This window comes from Streptopelia decaocto (assembly GCF_964273445.1).
Source record: "Streptopelia decaocto genome assembly, chromosome: Z".
Classification (NCBI taxonomy): Eukaryota; Metazoa; Chordata; class Aves; order Columbiformes; family Columbidae; genus Streptopelia; species Streptopelia decaocto.
Window position 1 is genome coordinate 22,277,756 of NC_138657.1, and position 14,532 is coordinate 22,292,287.

The following is a 14,532-nucleotide window of genomic DNA, read 5'->3' on the forward strand; positions in this document are numbered from 1 at the left end:
AGATGAATTATGCTTCTTGTTGTGCTATCTCCTCTTAATGGGGAAGGAATGTTAAAGGTATATTACCAAACCGCATATATATAACACATTTATGCATATATTTGTTTACTATCTTAATTATAAATTTGTGATACTGATAACAAGTGATGATATGCGCTAGAGCAACACTAAGTATACAGTGTTTTAATGCCGCTTCATGAATGTATTACCTTTTTTTTTTTTTCTTTCCCATGACTACAAAACCTGGAGATCTCATAAATAATATCCATAAGATCTGGTTTTAATATTACTATAGAAAGAAACACATTTAGTCGTAATGTGTACTGTGATACAGACTGAACAGAAGGAAGAGCTACGCAACCTGCTTATGACTCTAAGATAATGCAAAGCTAAATGTAGTCCCAAAACTCACATCCACATTGTGATACCACATGAAAAATATAAAATGCATGCGTTTATTGCTCAATTCTTCAATGTCACACAAGGATCACAGCATGAAGAACAGTAAAACAGCTAAGTATACTGATAAAAACTGCTGGGAACCTGAAATACCTATTTAGTACTGCCATTTTGAAGCAAATACAGCCCTGCAGTCATTTGAGTCAAGGGGGCAAAGGTGAGGATTTAATTGTTGCTTTAATTTAACCACATTTATTACGATAAAGATAAAACAGTGTTTTGCCTGGCTTTTGATTTTTTGGTTTTACTTTGGACCCATAATTGCTTTTTGAAAAGTTACTCTTTCTACTGAATACTTCTTTTTGACAAAATAAAAAGTAGTCATCCATGCTACATGTAATACATTTACCTTTTCATACAAAGCAATTTTTTTACAAAGCCATTCTTTATTGCTAAAGATACTATTTGGAAAGGACTAGTTCTCCTTTAAGTGTAAGGTTACTTGGAGGACCATTTTCCTGGTGAAACTGGCAGCATCAAAAGAAGAAAGCAATTTATAAGACTTGGGGAGAACAAGGTTTATCTTCACTTCCATCAGCCTTCATGTTGGCAGCACTACCTTCCAGGGATGATAAAATATGATTACATGACAGAAAATACACAAATCCCTCTCCTCGGCAGAAAAGTAGCAATTATCTGCAATGAACTTTGCATGGACCACCAAGACTGATTTCAGAATCAAGGGTTACACATCTTGATCAAGTTGTAGTAAGTCAGCACTAAACTCAGGACAAGATAATACCTCACCGCAGCTTCACATACGCGGAAGCCAGTAAGACAACTTTTGTGGCATCGATCTTAATGGGGTTCTGTCACCCTAATAACTGACCAATGCTTTTTGTGTTTATCTTAACACTTCACCCCCATTTTACACAGGAGAAACCATGGCAGGGAAGGCATATATTCCAAACTCCTGAAGAAGGTTAGAAGCCAACAAGGGAGGTTTTCCAAAGCACTTTTCACGTAAATCCTTTTGTTTTCACCTGCGTTCAATGTGCTGTTCCTTCTTTGTAGGGGACTAGACAGTACGGAACAGGAAAAGCAGGGACTTTTTTTAGCCCCGCAGCACGATACCAATTGCAACAAGTAACACATGGTGTAAATCAGCATGAAATCTGACCATTCTTCAGGAGGAAAATTATGGACTTGCCATACACAACCCTGACTGAATAAGTAAATATCCCTTTATAACACCCTTGGTGACATCCCACTTGGACTGGCAGACCCGGTGACCCCCGGTGATTCAACCAGCCGGGTGCAAACCCGGACAAGAAGTTACGCATTTCAAGTCTGGTCACTCTCACTTGTCTAGGGAAGTTTTGGGGGAGGAAGACAACGGGCAGCGCTGCTCGCCACAGGCTGGCGCCCGCAGCCCTCGGGACCGGCCTCCGCCCCACTCGTGTACCCCCGCCCCCACTGGGTCGGTGTGGCCGTGGGCGCCCCCCCGCGCCGGCGTGGAGTGACGTCACCCTCCCTTCCCCCACCCCCCGGCCGCGCGTGGGTGTCCGTGTGCGGGTCTCCCCGCACCGTGTGTGCCTCCTGTCCCCAGCCAGCCGCGGCCCGGGCTGGGGCAGGCGCGGCCCGGCTCGCCTCCCCATGGCCCTCCGCTCCCCCCCGCACACAAACACACGCACGGGTCCCTGAGCTCCGCAACAAGCTTTCCCTAGCGCTTGGGGCCATACAGGTCCTGTGATGCATACAGCATAAGAGGATTAAAAAAAAAAAAGAAAAAAAAAGCTCACAAAACCAAACACACACAAAAAAAAAACAAACAAAAAAACCCCCAAACCACAACCAAAACCTAAAAACCACTAAACACCGAAAAACGCAACAACCCGCAAACCCAAACCCACAACAACAAACCCACGGGACGAGAGAGCGTCGTCTCCACCAGGGCACCAACGGCGTCCCCGTCCTCCCCTGGAGGAGCGAGGAGGGGTGGGGGGAGGGTTGCTCCTGTTTCAGCTCTCAAAGACGGTTTCTGGGGATTTTCCCTGTGTCTCTGCCCACCCCTCTCCGCCCGCCCCGTGCTCTCTTTCCTCGCTTTTGTTTGCACTGCACTTTTTTCTGGTGGGGTGGGCAGGAGAGTGGGGGGAGCCCGGGTGGGCGATCTCGCTGCTACTTGTAGCAAAAGGATCGGCTAAAGGACGTGAAGGAAGGAAAGGAAGAAAAAAAAAAGTGAAGGGGGAAGGAAGAAGGAGAGAGAGGGAGGAGAAGGAGGAGGAGGAGGAGGAGAAACGGAGCAGCAGCTCGGGAACAGAGAGCGCGCCTGGGAGCAGCAGCAGCCGCTGCGGCCGCAGGAAGAAGAAGAAAAGAAGAGCAGAGCGGAACAGAGCAGAGCGGAGGAGAGGTGGCGCTGGCAGGAGGAGGCAGGCGGGGACCTGGCTCTTCTGGATGCTGGATTTTCGGACTCTCGGTGACTCTCTCCTGCTCCCCGGCGCCGGACTGTGAGAGACACACACCAGCGCCAGGCAGCAGCGGCGGGGGCTTCCGCTCGTAGCTGCTGTTGCTGCTGCTGCGGGGCTTGGATTAAATCGGCCGCCCCGGAGACGAGCGGGAGCAGCGCGTAGAAGTGGCGGCGGCGGGCAGCGGCGGCGGGCGGGCAAGCGGCGGCGGCGGCTGCTGGAGCCGGGGAAGCCAGCATGACCAGGTAACTGCCCTGCTTCTGACCCATTTCCCTTCCCCCCCGCCTCCGCTCTGTCTTTGCCGCCTCTTTCGGCGCGTTTGTGCGTATGAGCGTGCATAAAAATGTGTGTGTGTATGTGCAGCCCGGCACACATGTGCCTCATACACAACTCTCCCCCTGGATGCCCCGGGGCTCTCCCGCGGCCGTTGCCCACCCGCTCCCCTCTCCTCTCCGCGGGGTCTCAGCCCGGCGGCGCGGCCTGCGAGCGGAGCGAGGGGAGCTGCGGTGCGGGGACGGGGGATGGGGCAGGGTGAGGGCGAGTGATGGATCGGAGTCGACGTTTCCACTGAATGCCACTGTATGCGGGCAGGGGGGAGGGGGCTACACCAATTACACGCTGGCTGTTAGATTTGGAGAGTGAATTATTAATATTAATTAATTTCTTTATTCTAACGCGTGGGGAGAAGGGGTAATGTAGCAGGGTTGAGAAGCGAGGCGCCTGTCGCTGGAGAGGGAGTGTGGGGGATCGGGCGCCCGGTAGGGACCCCGGCGCCGGTCTGAGGAGGGCTCTCTCCTCCTCGGCTCTCTCCTCCTCCTCCTTCTCCTCCCCCTTCTCCTTCTTCTGCTCCACGGCGGAGCGGGGAGGCACGGAGATGCGAAGCTTTTCACAGGTCAGGCTTTTAATTTCTTTGTTTACTTTCTCAAAACCACTTGAAAGGTAGCACATCGGGCTGAAAACTCAGTTTTCCGAGCGCTTACAAAGGGGGTCTCGAATTTGTTCAGCAAACTTGGCAGCTCCCTCTGCGCCGTCTGCCCGTGCGAGGAGGCACGGGCTACAACGGGGCTCTCCTAGGCTAGCAAATAGACCAGTTGTTTCCTCCCACCTAATTCCTTATTTTTCCTGTTTTCTGGCCCTCTCTCCCTGACAGAACTAGATAATTTACTTTCAAAGCGATTACCACTCACCCTTGCATGTATGGCTTTTGAATGTCTGCTCCTCCTTGTTACTTCTCCAGGCTGCTGTCATGCGTATTTTATTCTTTTGACTGGCCTTTGTACAGTTGCTGCCTCGTGGAAGGGTGGCAGCTTCTTTACTGTGCTTGCCATGGCCATGTTCTCAGTATTGACATACGTAGAAGAGTAATTTTATTTACGTGAATAGTTAGTGTTTTATGTGTTCCTTCACTTGTCGCTTGAGACAGCCTTACATTGGGGATGGGTCTTGTAGATGCTGATTTGCTTTGGAGTTTCCTGTTTGCAGACATGAGTATTTTTGGTGAAGCCTGTATTCTCTTAAACTTAGGATTGATGTGAGAAGTCATGATTGTCTTCTCAGCCTTTCAGAGATCGCTTCCAACATACTCCTTGTTCATGCACAAGAAACTTGTGTAATATCAGGACATTTATTGGGAATTTTGATGGAGAGATGGAAAAATCTATATGTACTATATTTTTCCTTCGTCTGATGTCTGCTAATGTTTTATAATGTTACAACGGTCAGTACTTACTTGCTGTAAAAGTGTATAGTAAATGACATCATTTTCTCCTGGGTTGGGAGCACACAAAGCTCCTACAATACTTGTTATTGAATGGAGCAACTCTGAAGGAAAAAAAAAAAGATTCCTCTCTGAAATACAATCATAGATATTTGTGTCTTAGTTTAGATAGCAATTTTTTGGTATGTTCTTTAAAGTCCATCTCATGAGATTTGCTATTACTGCTTTTTTTTTTTTTTTAATGTGTGAAATTGACAAACTGGTCAGTTTAATAAATTCAGCTGTCAAATTTTGCCCAGTCAAAATTGCTAAAAGCTGTGAATGTAATGGCATGGAATTTTCAAGGTGCTGAGTGTTACATAGACAGGAAGAAGGATTTAATGAGAGACTTTTTACAGGAGTAGATTTCCAGCATTAGTTTTGTCACTTGTGGTAATATGGTGAAGTATATTTAGATTTCTCTCAGTGCAGAAATGATGTATAGCTTTTCTGAAAGCTTTGCCTAAGTAGAAGACTTCTACTCTAAGAAGGCACTAAGAAATTCATTATGGTTTGTGTGTGCTATGGCAAGCTGTCAGGAAAGGTGTGTAGAAAGGAAAACAGTATCTTCGTATTTCTAGATTTCAGCAGTGGGTCTTAGGACCTGCTTTTAGAACTATCAGTCACACTACTTTTAAAATGAGTGCTGAAGAATAATACAAATTAAGCGTTCTGCTGTGACAGTTATGTAACTCAAACACCAGCACTGTCAGCGAACTCAACGGGAGATAGATAGTAAACCGGTGCTTAATCTTCAGGGACGGTTTGCAAGAGCAGACTTGGGGGTGTGCAAAAGAACTAAATACCTGGTGGTTTAAGTCTAATCAGCAATTCAGCTTTCATTTTTAGGGTTGCCCTTTGTTCCTACATTTGAAAAATGCGGGGACCAAAACTACATGAGATGAAGAGCAGGAATCCCCCTTCATCTGCTGCTGTGTGTGTGGAGCCACTAGGGGCCTGTATAAACTGCACTCATACAGCAAGTACCAGTATATGGCATATAGTCACTCTTTCACCAGACGTTTTTTACACGAGTGCTTCATGTCAAAGGCAAAGTTGCAACTTATTTATTCCTTAATAACAAATGACACTGCGGATACTTAGGGGATGCATTGGAATTGTCTGCTACTTTGGTTTTTTTTGACCTTACTTCATACATTTTCCCTAGTCCTGTGTGGTGTCCTTTCCTCTCTGCTCTCCTGAGTGCTACGGCAGTTGGGGATGACCGTCAACTTGGCAGGTGCAAATTTTGGGCAAAGGCAGATGTGAGTGTCTCCCTGCATTTCATATTTTCTGTAAGCTGAGAAAATCAGATTTGTTGCCAGTGTGTTTCTTAGATTAGATTAGTAATGGTACCATTCCATGCAAGTATAGGGTTAAAAGATAAACTAAACAGGATTACTTCAAGGGACCAACAGACATAGATTGATGGTGTATTTAAACTAGCTTTGTAAGTGTTATGTAAGTTTGAGAGTGTGGCGGCTCCAAGGCTTTGGCTGAAGCGTAGTCAGCATTTACGGGCCTGGCCTGAAGATGCGCTATACATTTTTGAGTGTCACTTTCAGAAATTTAAAATCCACCAGCCGTAGCATTCTTGATAGACACTAAGCAATAAGGTCAAGTATACTTACACTGTTCCATTGTTGATTTTCAGTTTTTGAAACTGACAAAGCAGACAATTTGTAAAAGAGCACAGCTGAAATATTTGCATATTGGATTTCCTTCAAAATGAACTTCCGTTACTAAGCTCTTTGAACATTCTCATTTAAAAAGATTTTCAAGCTGAATCACAGTAAGGTCATACAATCAAAATGCAGTTTCCCTATGGTATGCTAATTTTTTAATAAGCTGTCTTTAAAACAGAGAGTTTTATGTATCATGTGATGTTAGGCTAGTTACAGGAAGAGGCTTTTTGTCATATTGCTGACAACAGTTGTACAAATATTGACTGAGTTTAATTTTCTGAAATGCGCGTGTGTGCACTTAAGTAAAGCCGTGATGAAATATAATGAAATCCACTTTAAAGGTCTTCTCAGATGATAGATGTCTGTTCAAACCTGTGAGTCTTACTGAATGTCAGTACACCAAGGCGGTGCCTCTGAAATGCAGAGGATAGGCGCTTCATTTGCACTTGGATATCAAGATGGGTAGTATAGTACAGGTCTGCAAATCATTGTGTTTCATTTTTGTATAAGATTGTAGTGATTTTTAACCTTTTGTTCCTTTTCGAGTTGAGAAAAAGGTATAGATACTGGCTCTTTTAGGTTCAGTGTCACAGTCACATACTGCTGTCTATTGTAACGGGAGCCTGCTTATGTTGTAATTGTATTTAAAAACAGTTGGCATAACACAGTCAACATACAATATTTTTATGAAAACTCTCAATTTCACATACTCTGTGAGTTGTTTACTTTATTTGCTTAATCCTTGTTTTCTTTGGAAAAGGCTTTAAATGAGGCTAATTAATGAATGTACGCTGGCAACTTGGCAGCCTAAAGCAAGAATCCGTGTTTAAAAACATTCCTGCCTATTCAATCAGTGTTTTACCAAGTAGGAGCAAAGAGGAAGCATTACTTGCCTTGGTGATCTGCTGTGGTGAAAGCTGCATTATAACTGGAGAAATCTGAAGACGTAGGAAACAATTGCATGAGAGTGCTTTGCTTGTAAATTCCTTTCCAACAAGCTTCACTTCACTTGCTGTTTAAAGCGCTGTGCGTTGATAGAACCATATGTCCACTATTGCACGATTTTAACTTACGTTTCATGAGCTCAGATGGCTTTTGGTTGGCTATTGATAATATTTACTAAAACGTTGCACTTGTGTAAATACTGGAAGCATTGCTTTTGAAAAACATGATTATTATTCAGGTTCTTTCAATTAATTTGTAAAAGCAACAATTTACACTACATACTCTATCATCTTATTTTTCAACTACATCAGCAGGTATGCGTAGTCCATACTTCCCTAAGATAAAAAGACTTACAGCTTTAATTGTCTTATGCTGACATGCTGTGACAGCCTTCTCCATAAGCTTAGTAGCACAGGAACAACAACAACAACAAAAAGTGATCAATCTTGCAGTAGGGTCCCCAAACAGATAGAGATTTTTGCAAAAATCAGCTCCCTTGTTTATACCTGTTTGTCTAATATCTGCCAGGGTTCTTTCAAATACAAAGAATGTGCAGAACACTTCCTCCTTCTCAGCCAGCTGAAAATGATGGAAGTTTAGGCTCTTTGATTTATTATACCAGAGGGCATGTCCTGGTATACTATCATGCCCTGTGCTGTGCATCATCGTAGTTACGGGTAGTGGGGTTATTTGAGTTTTGAGTAATCTTCCAATTATTGGAGTAATTCCGCTGGTACACAGATTAATTTGTTGTTTTCAGACAATCAAAATGAATGTCCTGGTTACTGTCAGCTGAACTGCTCACATATTGTTATAGTCAGATAACGTGTAATTTTTCCCCAAGCAGTGTATCAAATGTGGTATATGGAGCAATGCAAGCAAGTGTATTGCTCTTTCTATTACAGTTTTTAGTGTTCTGAAAACTATGTATCTGTTAGTCAGAGTTTGGTAAGTGGTGTGTAAAATCTGGCTTTTTATATGGCAGAATTGGCTTATTCTCATGCAGAATATGGTCACTGTCAGCCTAATTAAAAATATAGCTTGGGTCCTATGTTTGTAAATAGGTACACATTTACCTTGAAAATTTGCCCAACTGCATTTCGATCTCAGTTCCTCACCTTGGCATATTCACTGGTTTTACCAAGAAGTCTGGCTTTTTGTTACTTGCTTTGACTCAGTGAGAGGAAATTCAAATACATTCTGGTAACAATGTTATAGGCTTTCTAACTTTTGGGAAATACCTGTTCGCTAAGTTTGAACTCAGTAATTCTGCTTGCTGATTGAATTAGAAAATTCTTAACTGTGTTTTTGAAATGTCTGTAGGCTGTATTATTTTATGAAGCATTTCCAAAGGAAGCTGAAATTTGTGTACAGTGAATAAAAAGACTGCCTCCTCTTTTCTCTTTCTCTTTCTCTTTCTCTTTCTCTTTCTCTTTCTCTTTCTCTTTCTCTTTCTCTTTCTCTTTCTCTTTCTCTTTCTCTTTCTCTTTCTCTTTCTCTTTCTCTTTCTCTTTCTCTTTCTCTTTCTCTTTCTCTTTCTCTTTCTCTTCTCTTTCTCTCTTTCTCTTTCTCTCTTCTCTTTCTCTCTTTCTCTCTTTCTCTTTCTCTCTTTCTCTTTCTCTCTTTCTCTTTCTCTCTTTCTCTTTCTCTCTTTCTCTTTTTCTCTTTCTCTTTACCTCTTATCCTAAATTGTATTGAAATTGCATTTACAGGTTTACTATTTATTAATATTTGTAGGAAATTGACTATTTTTATTAATAAGCAATAAGCTATATTTTGTTGCCTGTACGAAGCAGCAACTATATTTTTTTAAAAAAAGTCTCTGGTTACTAGATTAGAATTTTGCCTGCCTGTGTGTAGATAAAAGTCATTAATTTGGTGTGAAGTACACGCAATGAGATATTTCTAAAACACTGATCAGAAAGTAGGACAGGAAGTTTTATTTATTTATTTATGATGTTTGGGATGATAGTGTATCTTGGAAAGCTGCTTAACTGCTGCCCAGTGCAGCTGTCCTTCCCTGAAAGATTAGGTTTCAGGAGCAATGATGGATGTTGAATGCCTGTAGCCAGTTGTGGGGTTTGCTCTGAGGTCAGTGGTACTGATGGAGGATAGGAATTTACAGCCTTATGTCTCTACACCAACATAACCAGTAGCATTTCTTAAAGGAAAAAAAAAAAAAAAAAAAAAAAAGCCCCGACCAACCAAACAAAAAACCCAACTAGGTACAGTCCATGCTGAGCTTGCGTTGCAGCATAGCTCAGAAAGCTGTTCATACAAGTGAGAATGGGGGGACTAGATTTGTGAATAATAAGGACAAATTTAGTCACGAGTATGATGTTTCGTTTCACAGAAAAACCCAGAAATAGCTATAAAAAAATCAATACAATTATGTGGCTTATTTAAGACTTATAATATGTTACTTTAAAGTATGTTAACAAATTTGGAATCTACTCTTGTTAACCTGTTATTATGATTATTTCAGATAAACTTAAAGTTTTTAACAACTTACAAAGCACATACTCCACTTTTTCACCTAAAAATAGAGTGTAGGATTTTTTTTTCATAGAAAAAATAATTCTTTGTGGTTTTCAGCAAGCTTAACCAAGGTGGAATTGATATTAATCAGTGATGAAATAATAGATACTCATCAGGTAGAAAGGGTGAATGTCATTTAGCATTACCGTGTTTAGTCTGGGTATCACAATATGTATTGCCAATAAAGATGGATACTTTGGATAGATCTGATGTGTGCTTTCAGAAGTGTTTGTTAAGATCAGAATTTCAGACTTCCATTGTGGACTATCTGCCTTCTCTGAGCTGTTGGAAGTTTGTTTCTGATACATGTGATGTGATTAACTTTCAAAAAGTGAATCTTGGTAGAGAAAAGTGCACAATAAAACATGCGGTTTTATTGTTAAGCTTGCAACCTCTTCTGAGTTGTTTATATTAATTTTCGCATTAATGGTATAGGTGGATTTTTCTGTCAAGCCATAGAAGAGCTGTCCTAAGAGGTTCGAAGCCCTTAGTGGTCAGTGAGAAAGATTTCCTTTGACAGCAGCATTGTTTGGATCAGATCCATAGTGCCTTTGTGTCTTTGCTTAAATGATGGCATTTTTACCTCGGGTAATCCTAGCAAGTGTTTGAATTCATATATAGAGAAGAAAGCTTAATGAAATGTCTGATGAATTGATTTATAGTATCTCATAAATTAGGGAGCAAGAAGCATTTTGGTAAAGAGAAATACGTATTCAACAAGAATCACTTTAGAACAGTTCTGCATCAAGGCAGTGGCATTTTGCCAAATGCCTATGTTTTCTACTTATTGGCAGCATGCCATCAACTTTATTTGGAAAACTGTCTTAGCCTAAGTAATAAATATTCACTATTTACCAATTCGTTTTACTATAAATAACAGAAGGATTCTGTGATTAGTGGTGTTGGTTTTTTTTAACCTATTTCATGAAGAATGGAGATTTGCAAATTGTCATTAAGTGAATCAATGACCTGTTCTGATTAGCAGAACTTTCCAAATAATGAAATTGTTTTGCTTACCCTGTTTGCCAGTTTTGATATTTTTGGATATTATTTTTCTTGAAATGAGAAGCCTTGAATTCTTTCGTTGTACATGGCATGGGAAAGAAGTATAACTTTAACTTAAAGAAATATTTGTCTTAGTTGTTATTTACTATACTCTAATGCCTTTTTTTGTTGTTGTTAAAGAGAAGTGGATAATCAATGTAAATTTTTGTTGTGTTTTGTTGTGTTTTACACCTTTTTCCCATTTAACATTTTCAAAAGCCACCTTAAATGATCACGTGAAGTTTAAGCACACTGACTAGATGAAAATTTTAGATATATGAAGGGCAGTAGATAATGAAGAGAGCATTGTACTTTCTCATGCTAACAGGTGGCAGTGAATGCCTGCAGGAGCAATTATAATTCTGTAAGAATCCTAGCATTTCTTGGGTTTAATTTTGGATTATTACAGTGACTCTGGAGAAAAACCAAAGCATTAAGACTTCAGCAGTGGTATTTCAGTGAGCCTGGAAATTTCTAGACAGAGTAAATATTGTATAGATATAAAAGGAAATGTTTATTCTCCAGCTATTCATCTGTATTTGATAGAACAGATATATGTCCTTCTAGTCGATGTAATCCCTACAAGGAATCTTACTGGGGCTGCATCCCTGGCTGATTTATTCATAGGATTGCTTTATTAATCGAGTGCACAAAGGTAATCTTATTCCAAAGATATTAGAAAACATGAAAATAACTACTAGACTTCTTAGAGATGTGGATTTTCTATCTTTGAGCAATTCTAATTTATCATCTCAAATAGTCTTTCTTCTTTTTAGTGGGGAGTACATAAACTGTGAAAGGTGCAGTGGCCTTAAAACTGTTGTTTCATCTTTGCCGATCTCTACAGTAGTCTGGGTTAGAAAGATAAATTAATAAAAAAACAAAACAGATTGTGAGTAATGTGTGGAAGAAAGGTGTGATGAGATTTTTCTACTATGATGATGAATGAGTTGTTAGAAATGTTTATAGTAATCAGTGCTTAACAGATGTATTCTCTTAATATGTAAATTCTTAAACTGCGTTACTGGTAGGCAAGCTGTATTTTCAAATTTTTTGTTGTCATGGTTGTAAGGAGGTGAAGTGCTCACCATTTTGATTTGAAATTTTTGATTTTCTAGGTTAAGTTCATATTGTGGATGCCAGTCAGAAAATTAGGCAGAGATACTTTCTGCAGCTTGTACCTGTTGCTCAGATAATGGTGGTAAGATGTATCTCATATTTAATAATAAAGAACACTTGAGAACACTGAAGAGCTTTGGGATGGGAGGAAACCCGAATTCACCCACTTGAAAGAGTAAAGAGTGAAATTTCATAACCTCAGAAATTTCCCACTAAAGCAAGGAATCGGTGCTGATTTGAATACTGTGACTGAAGGTGCCCCTACCTCTCCTCTTCTTTCTCAAAATTGTTTTCCATCCTGGTTTTGCATGGCTGGGAACATTTCAGCCGGAGATCTGTCCTCTGTGTGAAAAATGTCAGTAAGTGAAGGAGAAATGTGTGTTCCTGAAGAAATACCAATGCTTACTTCATTCCAACTCTTCTGTACTGTACATCACTCCGTCTTGAATGAGTCTTTAGGTATACTTTAAAGGTATATATGTAGCAGTTTTTGCTTCTCATTGTTAGATCGTATCTGACATTGTGAACTCTCAAAATCTCTGAGAATGGCTCCCTAGGTTGTCCTTATTTCGGAATGACACTTAAATGATGAATATTGGATGCTCTATTTCTTATGTTCTAGAAATCTCCTCTCAAACCTGTTGCCATTAGTATCTCAAAGGTTTCATTTATATTTTTTACATCTTCCACTGGCATTAGGTGCTTATCTGTTTTGCACTGATCTCCAACTTCTTTAACTAGAATAGAAATCTAGAAAGTAGTCTTTCCATATGTATTCTTTTGTCCATTGGTGTGCTTAAGACACCACATGTATACTTGTACACCTTCTGCCTTCATTGAGGTATTTTAATAACTCTGTAGTATCCATTTTTTAAAAAGTTCTATGCTTTCTTTTATGTCTTGGATAGGATACAACATTGTCTTTTGGTTCTCCATGAAATCTTTGCTTTCTCAACCACATCTCATTTTTCACATCAGAAGGCTTGCCATGTTAAAAGAATGAACACAGCAAGAGAAATAAACCTGCTTGACAGCTTCTCTTAGCTTGTTACGTTTGGAGAGCTGCATGAGTGTAACAACAAAGAAATATATCTCTCTGGTGCCATTTTGGTGTTTTTGTCTACAGATGCAGAGGTAGCAGGTTTAGATTTATGTGTGGGTGCTGGCTCTCTCCTCTTCAGGTACAGCCTGCCATTCAAGTCTTTGTGTTACTCAGTTAAATTCAGTTTCTTAACTCTCATGTCTGTCAGATTGAGGCAGTTTTTACTGAGACACAATCCTTATCATTTGGTCTCATAGATGACCCACTCTGTAAAAGAGTTACAAGTTCATATTCTGCTGACAAACTTCAGGAGTGTAGGTTTCCAGGCTTCCAAGCTTGCTTCAATACTGGGTTCTCTGAGTAGAATCAGAGCTAGGTATTTTTTTGGAAGAACACAAAACTGCTGTGTTAATGTATTGAAACATTAAATTTTATTAATAGACATCATTTGTCAGACATTGTCATGCTCACTGTATTTTCTCAGTGTGCTCTATTAATTTGCTGTGTTTAATGTGTTTAAGGATTTTAAGGCAGGTTCTTACTGTGCTTTTTTCACAAACATAGTTATTATTCCACCTACTGAGTTTCTGAGGTGTTATTAGTGGTTAACAATGGCTGCTTTTCTTGACTTCTGTGTATATATACACATACACAACAATAAGCAGGATTTTCCCCAGCTCTTTTAAGTTTTGTCTGTTAGTGTAGGGTAGATGACTGCTCCAGTCAGAGATATAGATGTATTACCAGATTTCTGGTGTTGCCTGGGATTGCATGTATTTAATAATTTAGTAAATGCTGAGGAGATCTAGAGGTGTACGGTTCCTCTATTGGGAAAAAAAAGTCATAGAAGCTGAGAGTTTGTGCTCTGCTGAGAGTGCAGGTAACCAACATACCCTTGACAGAGATGTTTCATTGTAATTTTGGTTGCTCTTTGTAATGGTTTGAAGCTAATACTGAAGTTGTGTAGCGTTTCTGAATCTATGCAGAATCTGAAGCTTTTTTCAGAACTAGGTTTTTGGCTCTTTGAACATGGCTACCAGTACTTGAACGTCTTCAGGGTCTTGTTCTTAGGAACACCAGTTTTCAGAAATTCCTCTCACTGAGACTTTGTACTTCAGAATGTGTTGCAGATCTTGTACATGTTTTGCCTGCTTTCTGTTTGCAAATAGCTCAGATATTTAGAGGATTAACATTTTTATTTATAAATTCTTTCTTTCCTGATAAACCGTTTCCTTTATTTGCCTTCAAACTTGCTGGAAGGAAAAACATAGTCAGATTTTCTTGTCTGTCATTTTCCTCTATGTTTTGCTATAATGCTGATGATTTTTCTGTTTTTCTTAATGATGTGTAGACTGGGAGGAAGACAGGAGGTCCATCTCAAATAATTCTTCCTTACGGTGTTTACTTGAAGATGCCAGAGTACTCCTTTGAAAGCCCAAACTCGTCCCTTGGCAGACCATGAAAATATCTTTTATGTTCAGCAATTGCTGTTTAGATTTTGACTGTGAAAACAATAAGGCAATTTTCTGATGTTTCTTA

General features: G+C 40.3%; 1 protein-coding gene across 1 annotated transcript in view; it reads left to right on the forward strand.

Annotated features, from left to right (window-relative positions):
• Window positions 1–2,542: 2,542 nt before the first annotated feature.
• PTPRD (protein tyrosine phosphatase receptor type D) overlaps window positions 2,543–14,532 on the forward strand; it is a 355,891-nt gene continuing 343,901 nt past the window's right edge. Inside the window, exon 1 of the mRNA XM_082074403.1 lies at window positions 2,543–3,109. The gene's annotated coding sequence lies outside the window, so the exon portion shown is untranslated. The remainder of the gene's footprint in view (window positions 3,110–14,532) is intronic.